This window comes from Mirounga leonina, unplaced genomic scaffold, assembly GCF_011800145.1.
Source record: "Mirounga leonina isolate KUSES-001 unplaced genomic scaffold, KU_Mleo_1.0 Mir_357, whole genome shotgun sequence".
NCBI lineage: Eukaryota > Metazoa > Chordata > Mammalia > Carnivora > Phocidae > Mirounga > Mirounga leonina.
The window spans coordinates 6975458-6993563 of record NW_023270702.1 but is presented as its reverse complement, the minus strand read 5'-3'; the positions used below and the strand labels follow the sequence as shown (position 1 = coordinate 6993563).

General features: G+C 44.3%; 1 protein-coding gene across 2 annotated transcripts in view; it reads right to left on the bottom strand.

The window, feature by feature from the left end:
• The window catches only part of SGMS2 (sphingomyelin synthase 2), an 82095-nt gene extending 69258 nt beyond the window's left edge, over positions 1-12837 (bottom strand). Inside the window, exon 1 of one of the 2 annotated variants that reach the window (XM_035030245.1) lies at positions 12334-12837. The gene's annotated coding sequence lies outside the window, so the exon portion shown is untranslated. Of the gene's footprint in view, positions 1-11921; positions 12110-12333 lie in introns of those variants that run through there. The other variant, XM_035030244.1, reaches the window with a different exon arrangement.
• Between the last annotated feature and the right edge of the window lie 5269 nt (positions 12838-18106).

Here is an 18106-nt window from a genome sequence, read left to right as displayed (position 1 = left end):
CGGGTCCCTTGGTCACGACTGGCTGACATCTGTCTCCTTTAGGAAGGGCTAACAGGCAACTCAAACTAACCGGTGGCCAGAACAGAACTCCATTCCCTGCAACTCTCTCATCCCGGAGTCCTGCTTGACTTCTACTCGCTTGCGTCACTCCTCCAAGCCTCCCCATAAATCTTGTCAGGCCTACCTCCATCACTCTGCAATCTGTCCAGGGCTCTCCCTCTCCAACCCTGCCCCCTTGCTGCCGGCCGCATCCCTCCTCGGGCAGTGGCCTCACAACAGATCCTGCGTCTACTCTCGGCCCCTTTTGCTTCCTTCTCTGCCCAGCCCCCAGAGTCTGTCACCAATGTAAATCATGCCTGCTCCTTTTTAGACCACTTTGAGACACCTTCTCGTGGCATTTGCAAGAAGGCTCATCCTCCCGACCAAGTCTGCAAAGCCCCACCCTGCTGGATCCCGCCGGTCTCACCACTTCCTCCACCCGCTCCTTGTGTGACCGAGCACACACCCTTCCCTTCATGCTTTACACCTCAGTGCGAGTCCCGCGGCTTCCAAGGAGCCTCTCCTGCCTGGGCTGGAGCAGGCTTTCCCAGTCACTCTGATCACCAGGTGACCATGCTGCCTCTAAAGAACAGGTCCAACCTGAACTTGAGCTTGTTTAGGTATTGGTCTTACTTGTTTACATGGCTCAACCTTTCTTTGCAGCATCTTTTCTTCTCTCAACACATCAACTCCAAAAATCTCCATGAGGGTAGAAACCTCGACTCCTGTTCACTGACTCCCTAGAATCAAGAATAAAGTCTAGCCCATAGCAAGTGCTCAAAACACTGTGTTTAGCGTGTTAATCAATTTCAGAAGGAACTGAGAAGGGCTTGGGACTATGTCTCAACTGTGTTGTGGAGTGTTTGCATCAGTCAATACATTTATGAAACCCAAAGAAACCTATCTTGGAATTTCGTGACAACAGTGGCTTGCCCAGGAGCTGGGGAATTTTTTGCTCTGAGACCCTCTGCTTTTAGTTATTTTCCCACACAGACCTGCACCCTTCCCTTCCTTCTCTCCCTCTCACTCCGTGCCTAGGCCTTCTTATACTCTAATCTTAAAGTTCCTGGCAGACGGATATTTGATATCAAGCGATGGTTTCTGTCATCTAGGTTTTACAGGAGTCTTGCTTCTCAAATTGTTACAATAAGCAACTGAGCAAGAGTGTAACTAGTGAGCAGCATTATACATATAAACAGGGCAAGGACAGGATGAAGACAGTGGCAGATAAACAGGTTGGACAGTGAGGTGAGAAACGAGAGGAGTTAAATGCCCTGAAGCCCGGGGGCTGGGGCCAGGCCAGACGCCGCACACGTCCCATGGTATCACAGCTCACAAATGCATGTGAACAGTCATCTTTTCTGTAAGCATGAGCCTAATTATCTAAATAATTCTTTTCTAGGCCCAGGCACACCTCCTGACATTGAAATTCACACATTTACGTTACCGACAACCTTAGAGACATGTTCCACTGTACTGTTCAGCCTGTTGTTCACTCGTTCTAGCAAAAGGCACCAGAACCAGCTTTCTCTGGAGCTCACCAAGGCGACTCCATGACATCATTCAGTTTTTATACAACCTACCAGAATCACTGGATGGCAACTATTCAAGAATTCTCTCCAGATTCACAGAGGGTATTACTGCTTGAGGATAAAGCTGGTCAGAGATGCACTGCGCAGTAGCGTAGCTGCTAGCCACACGTGGTGACTAAGCACGTGGGACGTGGTCAATCCACGTAGAGATGTGCTGTGAAAGCAGAGTACATGCCGGATTTCAAAGATTTAGGAAAAAATGTATAAACAGGTCAAGAATTTTTAGATTGATCATAATGGATAATAGGAAATAACATTTTGATATATTGAGTTAAAATATGTTCTTAAAATTAATTTCACTTTTTTAACTTTTTATTTAAAAAAATGTGGCTGGTGGAAAACTCAAATTACGTATGTTACTAACATGTGTGGCTCATATATATTTCTACTGGACAACCCTGGGTTCTTAGTGGATGGTTACCTCCTGGGGGGAGGACAGGGCAGCACATTGGTCCCAGGTCTCGTCTTTGCCCAGAAACTCTTTCATCAGTTCACCCAGGAGAGAGAAGCTCAGGAGCTGATTCATACTAATGAAAGAGGCAACAGAAAACATCAGTCTATTAACTTATCAATGATGGCTAGGAGATGGGATAGATACCTTCTGGTACGAGTGAAGGTTACCAGGCCTCCTATATAACCTAGACATCCTCATTCTGCTATGGAGATATTGGCAGGGAAAAGCGAACCATTCACCAAGAATTACTTGATGGGGATAAAATGCAAGCAAATGAGTCAAGAGTCGTATAGGGGCACTGCACCCCCGTAGCCGAGGCTCAGGAAGTTCCTAGACTAGAGAAGTGAGAGCCTAGAAAAATCTCCGCCCAAAGCATTTTAGAACACAGACCAAAACTTTCTTTCCCCCACATCGTTTTGAGTTTTCACATTTATAAGAGGAAATCAATCCTACTTTTTTTATACGTCTATAATTTCCCCCCTAAACTAATAACACAGTGACTCCAAATCTAAAAAGGGTATATTTAAAGGAAATGCAAATAAGAAAATGTCCTAGCTCTTGGTTTTAAGAGTTTCCAATATTTAAAATATATATTTTTAAAGATTTTATTTATTTATTTGACAGAGAGAGGAACAGTGAGAGAGGGAATACAAGCAGGGGGAGTGGGAGAGGGAGAAGCAGGCTTCCCGCTGAGCAGGGAGCCCGATGTGGGACTCGATCCCAGGACCCTGGGATCATGACCTGAGCCGAAGGCAGATGCTTAATGACTGAGCCACCCAGGCGCCCCTAAAATATTTCTTTACAAGGCAGTCTCTCCCCCCAGAAACTGCTATATATATATATATATATGTACATATATATATATATTTATGCCATTCAGCTAATTTTCCACCCACATTTCTTTAAAATTGTTTTTAAAAATCTTCCATTAGCCCTTATTTCATTTTTTATATGGGAAAATTCCTAAGATTTTATTCCCTACACTACTATTTCTACATTGTAACAAAGTAATTAATTCCTTAATTAATAGAAGTTGTCTCCAAATCACAATGTAAGATTAGTTATGGGAAGATTCCTTCAAAAAAAAAAAAAACCCATCCATTAAAATTGTTATTTTTAATATCAATAATTGATGCTTCAATTCCAAGATACCACCTACTCAGGGGGCCTATAACCCTTTGGATACTTACTATAGATGATCCAATGAACGATACCATCTTTTATTTAATTCGTTATAGTTTGGGAAGCCCTTGCATAGACGTATCCTTGCTCTCAGAGAATGCATATTAACATTGCTAGATAAGCAAAGAGCAAATTTTAAAAAATTAAAGGGAATCTGGAGTCAAACCTCAAATGATCAGCTCTACCACACTTGGACTATCATCTTACGCTCAAACAAATGCAGGGTGGTGACCACCACTCCGTGGGGTGCAGTCACATTGCTGTCCAGCAACTCTCCAAAACCCACACTTTTTTTTGCTAAAACCTTGGTACTGGCATTTTAAACATTTGCTAAGTGTAAAAATGTATAGAATTATCAAGTTAATTCCCTCTACCCCCAAAGTCATTATTTTTGCACGTAAAATAGGATAGCCCCCAAAATGCAAACACTTGCTACACCTGATGTGCCCATAACCATAAATCATGAGATTAAGCAGCTTTCCCGGGGCTGGCCTAAGGAACAGAACCAAACGCAGATTATTCTGGTAACTCTATTAGTTTCCCTTTGCTGCTGTAACAAGTTACTGCAAATTCAGTGGCTTAAACAACACACATTTATTTTCTACAGTTCTGTAGGTCAACGTACAAAACGGGTTGCACTGGGCTAGAATCCAAGTGTCAGCGGGGCCGCATTCCTTTCCGGAGGCCCTAAGGAAGAATCTAGTTCCCTGCCTTTTCCAGCTTCTAGAAACTGCATACATTCCTTGGCTCGTGGCCCCCTTCCATCTTCAAAGCCAGCAATGGTCCTTTGACTTTTTTAAACTCAAAGCTCTATTAGTTCTGACTCTCTGGTTCTGACTCTTGGCCTTCTCTTTTCCACTGGGTCCAACCAGATAATCCAGGCTAATCTGCATATGGTAACATCAGCTGATTTGCAACCTTAATTCCCTCTTACCATATAACATAAGGGATACACAGATTCTGGGGATCAGGAGGTGAAACCTTTGGGGGGGGCCATTACTCTGCCTACCACCATCTTCAATACTAATTAGAAAACAGTCAATGAAACCTCACATGCACAAGCTACTCTCCCCCAATAGGACTTTCAACTATAATAGGTGAAAGCCCTAAAACTTAAAAAAATAAATATCATTAGAGTAGCAGGCATAAGATTGCAGATCTTGCTGAGTCGAATGCACCCTTCAGGGGAATGGAAGAATGTACTTCTTTCCCAGACTCAACACCAAGCCTGACTGAACACTCAGAAACTTTTAGAGAAAAATGTTTGAGGGGCACCTGCATAGTTCAGTCGGTTAAGCGTCTGCCTTCGGCTCAGGTAGTGATCCCAGAGTCCTGGGATCGAGCCCCATGGCTGGCTCCCCGCTCAGCGGGCAGTTGCTTCTCTGCCCCTCCCGCGGCTCATGCTCTCAAATAAATACAAATCTTAAAAAAAAAAATGTTTGACAATACCGTATTGAAAATTAAATACTGCCATATTTCAATACTGATACTGAAATATAGGGCCTAGTTTAACCCTCCACATGGTAAATCACAGGGATCTCATGTTTGGACAGGTGTGAGGTTTCCTTCAGTAAAACTACATGTGCAAGGACACAAAGGGGACGCAAATTGTGAGATACACGCTAGGTTCTATCACCAGTGTGGTGGTTCAACTCTGCAGCCAAACTGCTTTCAAAACCTAACTCTGCCTACCAGCTGTGTGACCTTAGGCAAGTGACTTAACCTTTGTCTCAAATGGGGATCCTTAAAATGGGGATAATAATATGCGCCTCAGAGTATTTGGGGAGATGTAAATAAGTTCTAAGTGCTCAGAAAAAAATCCTGACAAATAGTGAGTGCTTTCAGTATCTGGTAAATACAATTTGAAATGTTCCTGCCTACTGCTTATAACTTGCCAATCAAACTGTATTCCAAGGGAGTGTACTTCTCAGCACTAACCAATTCATCATAGAGGATATATCATACACACACACACCCCCATATATATTTAATTTAACAAAAACAATGCCCTCTGTTACTATTAAGGTTGGTAGCTACTGGGGGCGGGGTCATAAGTGGACGTTAAACAACTTGCAGAACAAATGCGAATCTCAGAAAACAGGAGCAGCTGTGTGAAATAAACGGTCTCAGGGCCTCCTAAAGAAAGACGCACAGCATCGGGGAGGACAGTAGGGTCTGTGATTCTTAATGGCCCCGGGCATTTTCTGGGACAGTGGGGCTCATGGTACAATACTCCTCAGAAGGCTGAGCTCTGTAGGGCACAGTGGCGGCTATGAGGCGACATGAAGCCTCCCAGCATCTGCTGAGAGGCCTGGCATATTGTGATTGCTGCTTTGAAAGCTTTGCAGCATTCGCAGCTGATGAGATCTACTTCTTATGAAAGTTCTTGAATTCGATGGCACTGTACAAACAACTGCCATGATTTTATTCTCACCCCCACGAGAAGGATGAGCGGAAGGGTGAACGACAGGACCCAGACCCTACCAATACACGCAGGATGTGACAAACGGCTCTTCTATTACAAAGGAAATAAGAAGAGATAACTTGATTTTTGAGGTAATAGGATTGAACACTTTGTCTTTAAAAGTCTGAGATGCAGCTTGCAGGCAAAAAAACAATGAACGCTAAGCCACTGAGTATTTATATGAACCAAGCATTACCCCCAATGCTTTACTCACAAAGTTTTATACATCATATGGTCACCTTCTGAAGTAAATATTTTATTCCCTTTTTACAGCCAGGAAATGGAGGTTCATCTGAGGAAGCTGCCCAAGGTCACCTAGTGGTGAGCAGTGGTGTTGGGTCTCACGACACCCCACTGTCCTCCCCAGTGAGTGCGTCTTTCTTTAGGAGGCCCTGAGACCTCGTATTTCACACAGCTGCTCCTGTTTTCTGAGATGTGCATTTGTCCAGGTGGGCCTAAGCCTGTGTGTGTTCACCTCCCTGGCATTCCTCCATGACCTTAAATCAGCACAGACCAGAAAAGCATCCCATGGTAAACACACAATCCCGTATCAAAATATATTACCCCCTCCCCCGCAAACTGCCATATCTCCAAAGCGAGTGGAAAGCTTACAGAAAGCCTTGAGGGATACTGGGCAGTGCAGGGCATTAGAATCAGCTGGCCCTCACTTCAAGCCCTTGCTCTACTTCCTACCAGCTCTGCAGCCTTGAGTACGCTAACCTTTCTAAAAATTGTTTCCCTACCTCCACAGTGGAGAGCGCACAGTTTCTATTTTGCAGGTCAGCCTGAAGATGAAGAGAGGTTCTAATGTAGATTTAAAAATGCTATCTCCAGTCTCTCCCATTATTTAACCATTACTATTTTACCGGCTTTGCTCCAGCTCCTGGGTGTGACAAGCCTGGAGGGCCAGCTCTGTTTCAAAGGCTTGGCTTCACGTTCAGCTACCTCCATGCAAGTATTTTCCTGAGAGATCTCTGCTCCTCTTTGGAGACGGACTGCCATCTAAAAGTCTGCCTCCAGGGCATCTCAATTAGCTAAGTGGTCCAAGATCCCAAACCACGTATTCTTGCTTTGACCCACTTCCCTACCCCTAAATGAAAACTCATTCCTTCACGTTTTCTCTAGATGCTAGATCGGATTGCCCAAAGTAATTTTTAACCCCTTCCACTGGAGTGTCCAGTGGAGTGGGTGTTAAGAGGTGCCTTCCCAGGATGAGTCTCATGAGCGGAACGGGCCAAGGAGGCCTGTGACATACGTTTGCACCCCTGCCAGGCCAGCCCCTCCAGGATGCCCCGGGACCCCAGTTCCAAGAGGAGGAGCCAATTCCCAGCAGGCCTCCCAGGGGACACAGAGTTGCCTCTGGCACATTCCCATCCTGTTTCTGCAGCGGTCTCTCCACCTCCAGAGCCCCTCCTCCCTTCAGTTCCTTCCCATTCACGGAAAAGCGTTTCAAGAGTTTAATTCTTATCACATATTTTGCATTTATAATCATCCTAATAAAAAGAGGTAATTAAGGTCCAGGGGTAGACACGCATCCCCCCAATCCTCCATAAATATGATGCCCCCAGTTCCATTGTTTCAGTTGGGGAGCAATTTGCCTTTATTCAGATACTCATGGAGACTTTCTAGGTGAAGCGAGTACTGCCAGGCAAACTTAAAAGAGTCAAGGATGCCCGAAGGTGGGTATCTCAGCTCCTTCTCAATTCTGCCTGAGACTAGCGCTGACAACTGGGCATCTTTCTTCCCACAGGTGAAATGTATCACGATAAAAGAACCTCAGCACAGGCACTACCAGGCAAAGAAGTGACATTTACCTGAAGGGGCCCTTCCAGAGTCTTTCACCTGATTTGACTTTTAGCAGCTGGCTGTCTTTTCTGACAGTTCGGTTTTGAATTTGTTACCTTCATTTCCTTTCATCCCCTCCTCTTTAACAATTTTAATATGTGGTTTTATTCTTTTTTTTAACAGTACGAAGGGATATATTGAAAGGAAAGATGTACATACACAACAATCAATCCACTTAATGCTTCTTTAAAAAAAAAAAATCTAGGAATGTGCCAAGTTTGGTTTGAAAATTTTAAGTGACATGATCAAACTAACACACAAAATTGTAAAGCTGAATCTTAAACTGTAAGCAAATCATCAAATTAGGTTTGGTAGCAGAGAAAACCAATCAGCAAATAACACCTTGCCCTTTTTATCCTTTTTTTTTTTTAAAGATTTTATTTATTTGAGAGAGAGAGAGAAAACACGAGCGGGGGGAGGGGCAGAAGGAGAGGGAGAAGCAGAGCATCAGCTAAGCAGGGAGCCTGATGAGGGGCTGGATCCCAGGACCCTGGGATCAGGACCTGAGCCTAAAGCAGACGCTTAATCGACTGAGCCACCCAGGCACCCCCCTTTTTATGCTTTTTATTCTATTACCTGTTTCTTTACATTCTGTTTTGAATTGCAACTTGTTGTTAGAAATTAATAAATAGAACTGATCTGAGTTTCTGTATGAAGAAGCTGAATTGACCACTACTCATAATCCAACATCCTTTATCAAAACCGTGAGGATAAAGTAACTAGCACTGGAAATGGAAAAATAAACCTAAAGCAAAATTTAAATTCTGACTCAGGGTAGCAAAGAGGGTATGATATTATCATAAAACCTGAGAATGCTTAAATGAAGAAATGCTTTATACCTATAATGAAAATTAGCAAATGGAAATTTATTGCACTTTCATTAAATCAACCCCAAAATGTCTTACCAATGATACGCTTTTCAAGAGATCAAACAACAAATGCAGAAGGTTTTTAAAAAGGTGACCTATTTAAAAGTGATGGAGCTTGGTCTAAACCTAGTGTAGTGATAAATCTGCTAAAGGCAATGTCTGAAATTTTTAACTTGTCCATCTTTCTGGGTGCTAAGGAGGCAAATTGTGGAAGTAGAATTTCTTGTGGAGAGCTACCTGGCAAAATTAGCACTGCTCCATTCTGCTCTATTTGCCCACAAAAGTTTAGCTTTATGGCTAATAACAAAATACAAGCCCAAATATCTCTTTAAGAAAGCCTGTGTGTTCTGTTTTCATCAGATAAATCCCTTGCGTAATGAGCTACTGACCTATTGTGCAGCTCCACAGAGAATGTTGATCCTACTGCTGAAATCTTATGAGAACCACTAAAGGAACACAGAAATTCAAACTCCTAAATTTTAAAGAGAAAGTTTTCTAATTCTGAATATGGTAAAAAAAAAAAAAAAAAAAAGCAGCTACATGAAACATTATTATTCCCTTTTTAAAATGCAAAATGACCAAAATCATCATGGATAGACACTTAGATATAGCTAGAAGGATACTTAGCACAGAGTTGCTTAAAATAGTAAAACTGGAAACTAACTTTCCCAAAATAGGGGACTGGTTCAGTTGGGATGCAGCCAGAGAATAGAAAACTATAAAAGCTGCTGTATAAGAGTATTTTAGTGATAAAGATGTCCATATTTGGATGAAAAAAGCAATTAGAAAACTGTGTGTAGGGAATAAACTCAGTTTTGTAGAGAATGACTTCCTAGCAGGTGCAACCTCAGGCAAGTTATTTAATTTCTCTAAATCAGTGTTCTCAACACACGTTAGCTCTTTGTGTTATATGACCACACAGGGGTGAAAAAGAATTTGAGGATATAACATTAAGTGATTTTTCTGGGTGGTCGCTGGTTTGTTTAATCTGTACTTTTAAACTTCCGTTAAGTAATATACTACTTATTATACAGGGAAAACTTAACAAATTGGAATATTCTCACACAGTGATTATCTTCTTAAAAATCTACCATAGTGCTTTGCTCACAGTCAATAAATCTTGGTTTAGCTGAATTTACCCTTCAGATTTCATTTAAACAAGTTTGCTCTGGGGTTCATTTGAAATTATTTTAACTTAACGGCCTAACTTGTCTCTAATATTTTTATTGGGCAAAGCAAGGCATATTTGCATTGTTCATCCCCCTAAGAATTTATGAGCCCCAATTCAGGACTCATTGTAAAGCCACTGGATCTTGCATTACCAGTGGGAGGCAGCCTATGGGAGCCTACTCACTTCTGGTTTCCTCCCAATTCCCCATCCTCTCCTCCTTTTTGGCTCCTTCTCCCCACCCCCCATCATCAAAGGCAAGGGGCGCTCTCTACTGGACTGTAAGCTTCAAGGACATTTACAAAATCTCCTTCATGTTAGCATCACCAGTACCTAGCATAGTGGCTAGAATATAGTAGCTGCTCACTAAATGTTTAACAATGGAATGAAGTGAATAAATGTCTTATAGTTCAGGTTAGAGGAGTCAATTCCTCCATAAGAGACTAGGTAAAGGTGGGTAGGCTACTCTAGTCCAAAACTGTCTAGAATTCTCAGTAATTGTCACTGCCCTCCCCAAACTCACTTCAAAGTATCACTTCTTTAAAAAAGTTCCCATTTGTATTCCATTGTCTATTTTAATAGATGTAAGATTATTTCTATTTTGCCCTATATTTTGTTTAAAGTCCCTCCCAAACCCAAGAGTTTAAGTCACTTGCTCATATATGGCAAGTAAGTTAACCATCCAGATAGCCTCAGGTCTTCTGGATTCCAAAGCCCAAGACCTTTCCACATCAGGTGGTGTCAAAAATTCCCAGTGACCTTTTGACCCTTAAAGCTGTTGTAGATATGGTTAAGAACAAATGTTTCCAATAATGCCCGAGCAAATACTTCCTATCCTTCCAAATACTTCCTTGGGCTTTTATAAAATCCCAGGAGAAGAGAAACTGAGGCCAGGAGGTGGCAACCCAATGGTTTCCAGTATTTCCCTCCAGGTTCCTAAGTCAACCCGCTTTACTTAAAAATGAAAACTAAAGAAACCAAATTAAATATTAACTCATAAAACAACACTTCAACCGAAGACTACAGTGAGTTAAGACTAGCAACAAACCAAGGAACGGACTATAAAAAGGAAATTCTGCACTGCCTATTTTGAAGAAAAAAAAAAAAAGTTAAGGTTACAGTTTTCCACCCGTCCAGTCTTCCTCCAAATCCCAAGTTTTTCACTTTGGGGGGTTGCTCTGAATCTGTTTAAAACAGTGAAGGGCAGTTCCACTGAAATGGGGGGGGGGCAATCAAAACCCTTTCGGGTATCCACAGCGAAATGCTTAACTTCCTGAAGACCCAAGGAACTTGCCAAAGGATTTCCCACCCGAAACCCCAGCCCACCAAATTTATAACGGGAAATTTTGTGGAAACTAATTGGTTCTCACCCATGCCAGCTCTGGAATACACCATGACTTATACATAAACAGTTACAATCGGTTGGGGTCTGCTTTGTGCCAGACATTATGCTAGGTCTTTCTCGCTCTAAAACCCTCGTTACTATCATCTGTAGTTACAGTCCCATTTTACCGAGTCAGAGGGTTTAATGTGACTGAGAACCCACCGTTAGTAGCTGAGAGTACGAGTGACACCAAGGATTTGCAAAGTTAAGTTTAAATTCAAAATCCACGCCCAACCTAGAGTCCCTGAACAGTGGAATCTCTTCAAAATTTACCATACACGTCGAAACGTTTTGAGGTCCTATCGGAGCAGACGAGATGAAACAGAAGAATGGCAAAGACTGAAAATAGATATAAAAGATGACCGAACATCTGAGTTGTTTCAAGAGGTGGCTGCGGGTTACTGACGATTATCCGTATCTCGGAGAGGGGAACGGGTCCATTCCCACGCGTTTGCCCGGAGAAGCCAACCCTCCCCTTCCTTAAGCAGAGTGGCTGGGGAATGCCAAACGTTTCAAGGCTTCAGGGTGGGCAGCCCAGGGCTGCACTATTGCCGTTCACACATCGTCAGTAAGTGGCTCTCAGAGAAGAAAAAGACAGTCCCTCCTCCACCTCCTGAACTTCAGTCCTGCCCTCCGGAGTGGCTCTGGACAAGGTATGGTTGAATCTGTGTCCTTTCAACGCCAGGACCGAGTTCCCCGAAATGGTTGCAAATGAATGAGACGAACGCTCAGAGCAAGAAGCCTCAGCCACACATCCACCCCCCTACCAGGCAACACCAGCCAAGGATGCCCTGGGGCGGGGCGCGCGGGGGCCGAATTAGAGCCACGTCCGCGGTCGCCAGCCACCTTCCCCCTCCCCGCGCGGCACCCGACGCGCGGCTTCTCAGCCCCATCTCCTCCCCGGCCCCTCCGCGCGCTCCTTACCCGCTCTCGGCCCGGGCTCCCGACGCTCCCAGCGGAAGGCACCAGCGCCCGGGCGGGGAGCGGCTAGGGGACGGAGCCCACCGCCGCAGCCACCCGCGGGCCGAAGCCGCTAGAAAGTTTGCTCGGGGTCTCGCCGTGGGCGCCCTCTCCGGGTCCCTCCCGCGGCCGCCGCCCCGCGAGGCCGCTCCCGGCGGCGCTGCAGCACCGGCCGGCTCGGCGGCCGAGGGCGGCTCCGTGCGCGCCGAGGGCGGGGTCTCCCCGCCCGCTCCGTCCGCGGCGCGGCGCGGCGCGGCGCTCCGTGTTTACCGCGGCCCGGCGGCCCGCTCTCCCCGCCCGCCGCCCTGCGCGCCCCTGACATCATTCATTCTCTCACACCCTCGCCCGCCCACTCCATTTCCAAACAGTGACTCACCCGCGGCCCGGTGGCGGCAGCGCCCGCTCCCGCTGCTGCGGCTGCCCAGGCGCAGAGCGGAGCTCGAAAAACCGGTGCGACTTCTTAAGGAGAAAACCCCAGCCGACCCTCCGCTCTCTCAGCCATTAAAGGTGCAGGGAAGGAGGGGCTTGGCAGGCGGGGCCGATTGGCTCCGGCGGAAAGCCTGAGGGCCCAGAGCGGACCTCCTTGAGCGGTGACCGAGATCGATCTGGGAAACTTCTTCGGGCGCCACTCCCGGCAACTTTTAAGGATGGGGCCGGGAAGGGATCCCCCCGCCCCCCGTACCTTGCCTTATTCAGGAACTGCTTCTTGGTGTCGGCGTGAGTGGGCTGGGGGACACCAGCGGTTATTCCAAGGGTGTCGCCCAGGCCTAGGTCGTAGAGGTGGGTTTCCAAACCTCACAAGGTTGCCTGGCAGGGGAAGTCATAGGTCCGCTCGGTGGCGAACTCTAGGTGTGCGCTGCAAGGCTGCTCCAAGCTAATGAGGCTAATACTACTTTCCCTTCGGTGACGAACCACCGTGTCATTCGTCCTGCTAATTGATTTGCTTCCCTTTAAGGACAAGCGACCGTAACCAAAATAAACAGTGAAAGACTCGTTCTTTGCTCAAGTGAACGTTGCGCCCTTCCGTAGCCTTTGGAGCACAAGGCGCCGCGGCTGTGGTTTCTTTGATGAGCTCAGCAGTTATGTTTTTAGAAGGGTGTTGCCTTCCTAAAAAATGGTCAAGGCGCTATGTTTCTTGGAGTTGCTATTCATACACCTGCTGGGCAGTTTTCAAAGTAAACAATGGCAGTCTCAGATTCTAACTTGGGTGAATTAGAATGTGGCCAAAACTTTATTGAATTTAAATGATAAATTTTATGTTCATTTCTACTTCTGGGCAGGGTAATGATGTTTAGAATTTGCACTGGCTTATGGGTGATTCCATATAATAAACAAAAATAATCCAGAGATATCTCTAGGTGCCTACTGCAGAAATCATGTAGGTAAACAATAATTTATCTATGGTAATTAAAAACTACTGTAACAAAAATATATGCAGGGCAGCCCCCAAACACAACGGTAAGAGGCCACTACAGAAGTTTCCCCCAAATGCAAATGCTCCTGAAATTAATCAAAGGTTGAGCATCACTGTTGTGAAACATGCACTCATTTAAAGCTACAGAAAGGTAAGGGGCACCTGGGTGGCTCACTCGGTTGAGCTTCCAGCTCTTGGTTTCAGCTCAGGTCATGGTCTGGGGGTTGTGGAATGGAGTACCCCCCCCCCCAGCTCTGTGCTCCTCAGGAAGTCGGCTTGAGATTCTCTCTCTCCCTCTCCCTCTGCCAATCCCCTGCTCTCTCTCTAATAAATAAATACATCTTTAAAAAAAAAAAAAAAGGCTACAGAAAGGTAAGGACCCAGAAGAGAACACCAACAATTGAAGTTTATTTTCCTCGGGTTTATTTTTCCTTTTCAGTAGGAGTTCATATTCAATTTTACAAAGCCCAGGCATTTTGCCCAAAAGACAATAACAAATAGATTGGTTTGCTGGGATGTAGTCAAAGTAAATGGAAATTCAAACCAACATTTTCTGTAAAGAATCACAGACCTAATCAGAAGCTTGAATGTCCTGTCCACTGGTAACACAGAGGGACTAGATTCAAATGCATAGCCATAGGCAAGTTTGGGTGAATATCCCACGGATTCCCTACTTCATAATGTCCAAATACTTGGACATTATGGAGATAAGTATTAATAAGGTTTTCTATGGGTCTCAAAAAATGATGTTGTGGGCTTTCAGGCCTATGCACAAGGATGAGGTCAAAAAGCTCAGAACAAAGCCTGCCATCCTGCTGTCTTACTCCATGATATGAATCCTGCAGCTCCATCAGGGAGGGTCACTGTCTGTATGGAAGGCAGTTGAATGGATAGTTCTGGATTTGTGATTATTACTGTGGCTCGATTTAAATACTGTGAAATAAATAATTAGGTCATTTTATTATACACTTAAATATCCTTCAGTAAATGTAATAGAATTGTGATTGAGTTGCATGAAGTTTTTACATTTTATTCCTTGTTAACATATGAGAAAGCAAATTATTCATCTTAATTTCTAAGTTTTTAAAAATGGTGACTTGTCCTCACAGAGATGTGGTTTTTTTTTAACTTTTTGTTCTTATAATGTATCAAAGTTTCCTAAGTTCTTGATTTAGTCAGCTTCCAAAAATTATAGTGCTGAATGCTCTAAGGGAAGGAAAGGGCTGGCCAGTGTGTTGTCAATTTTTTCTAAACCAGTGCATACTGTAAATACCGTTTTATAGATATTTCTTTGTTATGATAAAACATACTGATTAAGTTAGGGAAACATTTGTAGTTCTTATCTCCTCATAATAATTCCTACTCTGGATATAACCTAAATCATTGACTCAACCCACAATGTTAATTGAGTTCCTACTTTGTGCCCATGCTGTTTATCTAAGCATCACCATGTGCATCTTCTAAACATCGGTCTCAGCAATGGGAAAGTTTTCTTTAAAAATTTTCGCATAGGAATGCTTACTGCAGCATTATTTGTAATTTTTCCAGGATCCAGCATAGTGCCTGGCATGTAATAGTCAATGAGTGAAATAAACAAATGAGCAAATGAACAAGCCTTTAAGAACAAACCAATAGTGAAGTGACTCCATGTTATGGGATACTATGTAGGCAATAAAATAATAAAACAGTCCCATTGTCTCCGACTTTAGAAAACTGTCCTTGTTGGGGTACCTGGGTGGCACAATTGGCTAAGCATTCCACTCTTGGTTTTGGCTCAGGTCTGATCTCAGGGTTGTGAGATCGAGCCTGGAGTCGGGCTTTGGGCTCAGCACGGAGTCAGCTTAAGCTTCTCTCTCCCTCTCCCTCTGCCCCTCCCGTTCGTGTGCATGCTCTCTTGCTCTCTCGCTCTCTGAAATAAACAAATCTTAAAAAAAAGAGAAGAAAGAAAAGAAAACTGTCCTTGTTAGTGACAAATATAAGCAGTGAAGGAAGCAGAGGGAAAATACAACACACACGCTCACACCATTTTTGTGAAACAAACACCACTCCCATGAAAAAATCCAGAACCAAACCGTATTCCCTCTTGACAGTGAGATATAGAAGGGCAGAGTGTGAAGGAGAAACTTGTATTTTTGGACTATTATTCAAAGAACCTGTATTATTTTTTGAAATTAAAAACAGCAACGCAAGCAACATTAAAACTTAAGAAGACAGTAATATAAGTCCATGACATAGAGGGTTTATGGTCTCATTGGAAAGACAATAACACCCAAAACTAATAGAGAATAAGGCTGTTCACCTTCTGGATTTGGAAATTAGATATTCACTTTGTGCCAGGCCCATCCAAGGGCCAAACACCTACCATTTATTACTTTTTATACGCCAGGGACAATGCAGATTGCTTTAGCTGTATTATCTCATTTAATCCTTTCAGCAATGATCTGAGGCACTCAAAATGCCCTCCTCTTCATAGTAGGTAACCAAAGATAAGAGAGATTATCATTTTCCTGAGATTTTTGTTTGCTTCAGCACTTGGGTGGATGGTGGTGCCCTTTACCAAGACAAGGGATGCCAAGATAGGAACAGGTTTGTGAAGGCAGAGAATGAATTTTAAAAAAGGAGTTTGAGATGTGGTTTGTATACATGGAGAGGTCAAGTGGGCAGCTGACGATGTTAGTCTGGAACTCAGAAAAGAGGCAGGAACTGGATATATAAATTTTAGAATAGTCAGCATGTGGATAATAAGGAAGCCACGGGAAAAAATGAGATGGCCTGGAAATAGCGTCCGGAGTAAGAAGAGAAGTGGTCCAAGAGAGGCCCAACATTAGAGGGCGGGTAAAGGAGAACACTGCAGAGGGTCTAAAAACAAATAACTAGGAAGAAAACAAGGAGATGTAGTATTGAGGAAACTGAGGAAAAGGCTATTTGAGAAAGATGGAATGGCCATCTACATTAAACGCTCCTGAGAGAGCACGTAAAATAAAGACTGAAAAAGTCCATAGTGTTGGTGATATGGAGGTCTCTGTTGGCTTTAAGCAGGGTGGGGATAGGGGGTGGGTTATGCCGAGCTGCAGTGGAATCTGATTGAGTGGGTGTGAGGGAGAGCTGAAGCTGACCTGGCTTTCGGGAGACGAGAAAGAACAGCTCCTCTCCTACAGGAGGGAAAAGGGAAAAAAAAGAAGCATGGGAATCATGTTTGTAGACTGCTTCTAGGAAGTTGAAATCCTTGCCTTCCATGCTTCCATTTTTCTGTGAGTGCGGAGGTGTGTATTAGTTTTCAGTTGCTGCTGTAACAAATCACAGACTTACTAGCTTGAAACAACACAAAGGATTAGCTCACGATTCTGCAGGTCAGTAGTCCTCCAGACTCTGCTGGTTTCTCAGCTCCCGGTTTAACGGAGGACTGCAATCAAGGCGTTGACAAGCTGGGCTCTTATCAGTAGGCTCTGGCAAGCTTCCAAACTCATTCAGGCTGTTAGCAGACTCTAGTTCCCTCTAGTTCAGGAGCAAGGTCTCTGGTGCCCTGCTGGCTGTCGGCTGGGAGCCACCCTTTGGCAGCCAGAGGCATTTGTCCCAGAGCCAGCAACAGAGTCCTGACCCCTTCTCACACTTGGAATCTTTCTGACTTCTCCTTCTGCCACATCTCTTCACCTCAGCTGGAGAAAGTTCCCTGTTTTTAAAGGACTCGTGTAACTAAATTAGGCCCACATGGATAATTCAAGATACTCTTTCTATAGTAAAGCCCATAATCTTAATTACACCTACAAAGTCCCTTCTGCCATGTGATGTAACATATTCACAGGCTCCAAGAATTAGGGTGTGGACATCTTTGGGGGCCCATTCTGCCCACCACAAGGTGACATCGTCAACTGAGAATAAGGAAGTGGGAGCGGTGGGTGGTTTTAGAAAGAATGAAAACAGTTTGAAGTAGCCACACTGGAGAGTAAGAACATTAACTGACTAGAAAAACATAAATTTGGCAGATGGTACTGAAGACTGAAGTCAGGCCCATAGAGGTAAAGAGTGTCCTTCTCTAACAGCGCTCAGACACCTGGGCATGGGCACAGAGAATGGGGCTGGTGGATGGGATAGACAGGGAGGAAGGGAGTCTAGGATATTGGCAATGAAGCAATGGGTTAGGGAATAAAAGATGGTCAGGGAGAGGAGCAAAAAGAGGAGGGGGCTGATGGATAAGGGAAAAGTAAAAGGATCAGTAGCCTAGAGATCCTGGAGACATTGCAGAGATGTGAAGCAGGGGTAAGAGATAGAAGAGTTTGGAAGCACAGGGGATTGGGTGGTGAGACTTATGAACTACTTATCTGAGCAGTTTGGGCAATGGCAGGGCCTGAAATGTGGCTGTTGAGTGGGTGGATGGGGTGAAGGAAAGGAAAAGAGAAAGAGTTCAGGGAGCTAGAAGAGCAATTCTCATGCATGCTGAAGTTACACAGAATGAGGGCCAGACAAGGGGTAGAAAAGATGACTGTAAATCAGGTGCCAAACAATTAATGAGTTGGAATGAGGAAAGGAAGAAGATAGTATAGAAGATGTGAATGCCTCAGAGGAGCAGGGCATTTTATGAAAGCCTGGCATAATCTCAGTCCAGAAGTATCTCTAGAAATCAAAGAGACACAGATCCTACTTTTCAACTCCAAGGTACATAGAGTGTGAGGAGATCATTGGATATCTTTGACAGGCTGCAGGGAAAGCATGTCCCCAGATTGCAGTTAAGGCCAAA